The sequence below is a fragment of the Cricetulus griseus genome, chromosome 2 (genome assembly GCF_003668045.3).
Source record: "Cricetulus griseus strain 17A/GY chromosome 2, alternate assembly CriGri-PICRH-1.0, whole genome shotgun sequence".
Taxonomy (NCBI): Eukaryota; Metazoa; Chordata; class Mammalia; order Rodentia; family Cricetidae; genus Cricetulus; species Cricetulus griseus.
The window spans coordinates 445,803,852-445,809,851 of NC_048595.1; the positions used below are offsets into that span (position 1 = coordinate 445,803,852).

A 6,000-nucleotide genomic window follows, 5' to 3' on the forward strand; every position below is an offset into this window, starting at 1 on the left:
CGTGTGCATGCATATATTTTTCCTAGCTTGTTTATATACCATATGAAGAACATTAACCAGGAGCTGTATCCCTTTAAATAAGAGCTACCTGAACATTAAAGTGATGTCTTCACAGCATGGTTCTAAAATGTCCTTCTAATTAAGTTAAAGGGGGAGAGAAAAAGTGATGTTTTAGCCCTTGAGAATCTTTGTAATTTGTAGCTGTTCTCTTTTATTGCATTTGTATAATATGAAAGTTTTGACCATAGAGACTAATGTAAATACTTCCATGATCTCTTTAACCGACCAAATGCAAGGCTCTCATTACAGTCTTTTAATATAATAATGTTCTTTTCCCGAATTTTCAGTAAGTGTGGCTTTTACATGATGGAAATCATTTTATGCTTAGTGAAAAGCAAAATACATTTAATGCTTATAGAAGTCAAAGGAACCACTGAAAATAGATCTCAATTTGCTTTTATAGCATCTATTTCTCTTTGTGAGGTAGAGAAGTCACACTGGGAGAGAAGCAGGTGCCTGAAGGGCGCTCTTACGGGAGACCATCAGCCTCAGGAAGTGGCAAGTGTTGAGGCATATTATCTTTTCCCTGATTTACACTCAGGTGCAACGTTCTCTCCACTTAGCTTGCCAAATGCTTGTCTCTGCCCACATCCTCCCTGTCTTTCTGTTCTGTTGTCACTGAAGGGCTGACAGCAAAACCCCGCATGCTGTACATCTGAATTTTTAAAGAAAACCAACACTTTATTGACTGCTGTGGTGCTTTTCTCTGATGCTCTATAATTTTTTTTTTGAGCAAGGATACATTTTCTTCAGGTCACTAGTTTTTATTAGCATAATGATCAGTTCTTCTTTGTAGAATAAGGAAAAGTCTGCTTCAAATAATTTCTGGCATTGAAGATAAGAACAGAACTTCACTGAAATTCTTGTTGCAGAGAATGATATGTGAAAGAATAAGGATGCCAGGAAGCTTTGTCCTAGCAAGTAGTTTATACTAATAATTAAAATGTTGTATCATAAGGAGAGTTCAACTAACCTGCGCATGTCAAATTCTTGTGAAAACATAATTATGTACCACTCAAACATATTTAAAATATAAAAATCCAAACCTCCAAACAAGCTGTCATAAACAAATTCCCATTTTTATTTTTGCTAATTAGAAATGAAATATATGTATTTTAACAAAATATGTATTTGCTAGTTTCAAAAAAAAAGAAAAACAGAAAATGTGTATCACATGTAATTTGCTTAGCAAATATTTACTTGTGACTGAGCTGTTTCAAAGATTTGAAAATAGTGGCCTAGTTTGGAGCTGCTATGCTTTTAGCACAGTTGTTCAAAACTGATTTCATTTTGTAAAATTTCCTCTTTGGACTGATAATTCATTTTAAAAGTGCATCATTGAAAACCCTCAACATATTAATTATAGAGTATTATTTGTGTCTGTTTGCTCTAAATCTTATGACACAGTTGACCAAAGTTAATCCAAGTAAGAATACCATGTGGCTTTTTATAAAGATTATTTTCAGAACTGAATAGTGTATACATGGAACACTTGACATATGGTTCATTTATTGGGGCCTAGTCCTTTGACAGAGTGTACATTTTATATGTACACATACGTGTGTGTATGTGTGAGAGAGAGAGGGGAGAGAGAGAGAGAGGGAGAGAGAGAGAGAGAGAGAGAGAGAGAGAGAGAGAGAGAGAGAGAGACATTTATAGGAAGTATTTTATATCTAAACATGATAGATTTATAGGTATTTTTATGTTTCATTTGACCTTAAGAGGAATGGAATACACTTGCCTTACATTAACTTGTTTGCTGTAAATAAATATTTTTTCTTCGCTATTATTGGTAATTGTTCATACCTTAACTATTTTCTTCAACACTATTAACAAGAATACTTTCTTTACTTTATAAAGATTATTTTAATCTCCTTTATCAAAACCTAAAATTTAAGAATTATTGGATTAGCTATAAAGAAACCTGGGTGGAAGGTAAGGGTGCTAGACGAAACTGCCTTAATCTCTCAAGTGTTCAGTTTTTTTTTTTTTCACCTATGAAACAAGAGAAGTTTCCAGGGTTCTTCTAATAGGCATAAAGCAAATGTTTGAGGTTTTATAGCTCCAGAGCCTCCTATTTACTGATATCAATGCACATAAATAGAATTCAGAAGGTTCTCTTGCCTTGTCTGCTCTTCTCTCCTTTTGTTCTTCACAACTTCCAGGAAACCCATTTGTCCTTCTTAACCTATCAGTGATTTTAGATTTACAAAATAAAACATTATCATCCAGCAGACAAATTTATTCTACACAGTTAACTGCTTCTTGAGCCCCCATGGCATTTTAAAATGTTCTATTTGTATAATTAAATTCATAATAATAATAAAGATGCACAGCTCTTTGCTATGAAAAATGTGTTTACCTTATCAATAGAGTCTATAAATAATTTTGTGTTTTGTCTACTTGATCAATATAATTATCACAATTTGTTGTTTTGTTTACAATGCTACTAGGTTTTGCTTATGAACATAACCCTTTTTAAATTTGCTTTTTTTAAAATTGTAGGTGGATTATAAAAACCTTAAAAATTATATCATTTTTCCTCTGATATTATAAAATAATTACATCATTATCCTCCCCCCTCCAAACCCTCTTAAATGATTCTCCTGCTCTCTTTCCAGTTCATACTTTTGTTTTCATTATTTGTTGCTACACATATGTGTGTAAATGTATATACGTGTATATTCTTAAATACATAAATAGGACCTGCTTAGTCTGTATATTACTTACATGTTTATTCTCAGGGCTGACCATTTGGTATTAGATAACCAGATAGTGTGCTCTTCCCAGGGAAAGAGTGCTTTCCCTGCTGTCAGCCTGTTGATGCCTGTAGACCTTTGCTCAGGGTTGAGGCCTCCTAGCCCTTCTTTTATCTTCATTAGCAAGTCTACTGTTGTCATCCTTGCTCAGCTCATGGTAAGGCAGGTCTCGGTGAGACTCTATGGATGTGGCTTCTGACATTCCTATGAAACACAAATCCATAGCAAACTCCCTGATACTCTGGCTCTTACAAACTTTCTGACCTCTATTCCTCAAAGTCCCCTGTCTTTAAGTGTGGGAGTTGTATTGTAGATGTATCTGTTGGGACTGAGCTCAGATGGATTATATTTTTTAATTAGAAAAAATTAAAAATTTTAATTGGGTCAAATCCTTTTTACATTATTTCTTATTTTCCTTCCCTGTCCCCCTCCTCCCATTTACCTCTGCTTGCTTTCTTTCAAGTTTATTAATTGTTGTTACATATATATATATATATATACATATATATGCATATATATGTACACATATATTCTTAAACATAATCTACTCATTCTGTATTGTATTACTTGGATATATGGTTTCACGGTTGACAATATGATTTTGATAACTAGAGGTGTCATGAGGAGGACTTTATCTTATTCTTTCTCAGTATTGCTAGAGTTGTCTTTAGTTCTTAGCCCAACCAGTTGTAGACAGAAAAGATTCTGATTAAAGATATTTCTTTTCAGATTTTTAGAATACTTGAGTATAAGTGACAAATGTAGAGAATGGAGCTTGCCAGTCACACAAAGAAAACTAGTATATAAAAGAAGAATAAATAAAATAGTCCAGAGTTAAAAATGACATTAGAATTGAAAGCTAAGAACTTTTATACATTTATTATTACTGCATGTAATATAGTGTTTTTAAGTGTTAAATAGATACATTGAGATATTTGTAAAACGAGAGCAGAATTAACCAAGTACAAAAGTATAATGGGTGTGATTAATGAGAGACCAGATAGAAACTGCAGAGTAAAAGATTGGTAACACTGGGACATCAAGTCATCCAAAATGTGTGCCTTTAATCCCAGCACTCTGGAGGCAGAGGCAGGCGGATCTCTGTGAGTTTGAGGCCAGCCTGGTCTCCAGAGCAAGTGCCAGAATAAGATTCAACAATAAATTTTATCTAGTTTAAAGAAAAACACTAATATATTTGTAAACTCACAAAATCACACACACACACACACACACACACACACACACACACACACACACACACACACCCCACTACCAGCAACAATAAAATATTTAACAAATTAAAGATATTTATCAATGAACTAGAGCTAACGAAAGAGAATACTGAAGATAGAATACCTTAGGCAAGACGTGACAGGAAAGAAAACAATATAGGCTAATCCCACTCACGTTTTAATCAACAAGTTGATAGAAACATAAAAGGTAATAACAATACTAGGACTAAGATATCAGCCATACACTGGAGTACGTCTGAAAGAGGACACTATTATCACCAAAGCTCGCCGTGTGGTTACAACGATGAAAACAGGGATAATGTGGACTAGTGGAGGGGAACATTTATGGAAATCTGCTTTGACAGTTTGCCTTGACTTTATGCTCATAAACCTCTCTGTGTGCCACACGGTTTTAAGAATGCAGGAGGAGGAGGCGAAGTGCCAGGGACATTTGGTGTAGGAATAGCTGAGTCTACAGCTGTGTCTGGCCACCCCTTTGGGGTTGAACAAACCTTCCAAAAGAGCTGCCCAAGACTACTGGAAAACACAGATATTTACATTACAATTCGTAACAGCAGCAAAATGACAGTTAATGAAATAGCAATGAAAAATAATTTTGTGGTTAGGGGGTCACCACAACATGAGGAACTATATTAAAAGGTAGGAGCATTAGGAAGGTTCAGAACGATTTATCTAGAGGAAATAGGCCCAACGAATTTTAAATAAAAGAAAAGCAAAAAGCAAAGCACATAGTTTAACAAAAGATACTGTTCATTCTCTGGTTGCTAATGTCCACTCTGGTAAAAACTTTACCTCTGAAGAGGAAAATGAGCATATTGGCACTAACGGAGTAAAGATAATATTGGCTTTTTTTTTTTCTTTTTAAGTCTTTCCTGCAATAGTGGCCACGTTAGCTGACATTATTCCCAGAAGTCTATAACTTGCACCATTGATTTCCTGCAAGACAGAGAAGCCCAGGTCCTCTGTGGAAGACAGCTTTGTGAAGGGACAGCAGAACACTTACACGTCTTTACCATCATGAATTCTCAAAGCAGACTATCAGTGGGAAGATCATGTCTCTGTTAATGGATAATTAAAAAAAATGGTTACAACTGGTCTCAAGTAGCTGTTTATGTTTGCAAAAGAATCATTGAAGATTATGTAAATTAGTCTCCTGCAGTGAGGTAAGTAGGAATTTCTATAGATTTCACATGACAAACAATTCTCTTGTTCTATTGTTTTATTATCAAATAAAACATACTTCTTATTTTTAATTTTAAAATTTCTTATAATTTCATACATGAGTACACTTTTTTCATATGTTCTCCTGAGTCTAATTATTGTTGTGTCTGTGTACATGGTACTCTAGAATCAACCATTTAGGATTGGGAAACCTATCAAGGAGATAGTCTCTGGAAAAAACTGAATCTCCCTTCCTCAGTAACTATTGATTGTGATTGCCAATAGGTATTCATCTAGGATTGTAGCTTTGTGAATTTTTTTTTTCTGTCATTATTGGTATGTCAACTAGTATAGTCATGTGTCAGTCTTGTTCAGGTGACCACATTGTTGGGCATTCATAGATGCAACAGCCCTGTCATGTGAGGAAGTAGCTACTTGTAACCCTAACTGAGTTAGGGGGACAGGTACAAATGAAAGTTGTTGACATAGCCTGTGATACGTGTGTGGTTACAGCCAGCTCCCTACTACCTTCCAATGTGTGGGTTTTAATGTGACCCTCCTAAAATGATTAGTTACTCTTCTTGTGACTGGCTGATAGAAATACTTTTGTCATACAAAGGAAACTATGAGCAAAACAAGGGATGCAGGGAAATGGATGCCTATTTAGCCAAGCAGGAGAAAGCTATTAAAAACGCAGGAATTTGGATTTCAAGTATAAGGCATATTATCAAATTTAGGGTTATAAGATTGCGGTTTCTGGCAAAGCA

General features: G+C 34.9%; 1 long non-coding RNA gene across 1 annotated transcript in view; it reads left to right on the forward strand.

Moving 5' to 3' along the window:
* The window catches only part of LOC118238262, a 28,765-nt gene extending 23,598 nt beyond the window's left edge, over nucleotides 1-5,167 (forward strand). The window contains exon 2 of the long non-coding RNA XR_004768061.1: nucleotides 4,939-5,167. This is a non-coding gene — a long non-coding RNA (uncharacterized LOC118238262). The remainder of the gene's footprint in view (nucleotides 1-4,938) is intronic.
* Nucleotides 5,168-6,000: the final 833 nt, after the last annotated feature.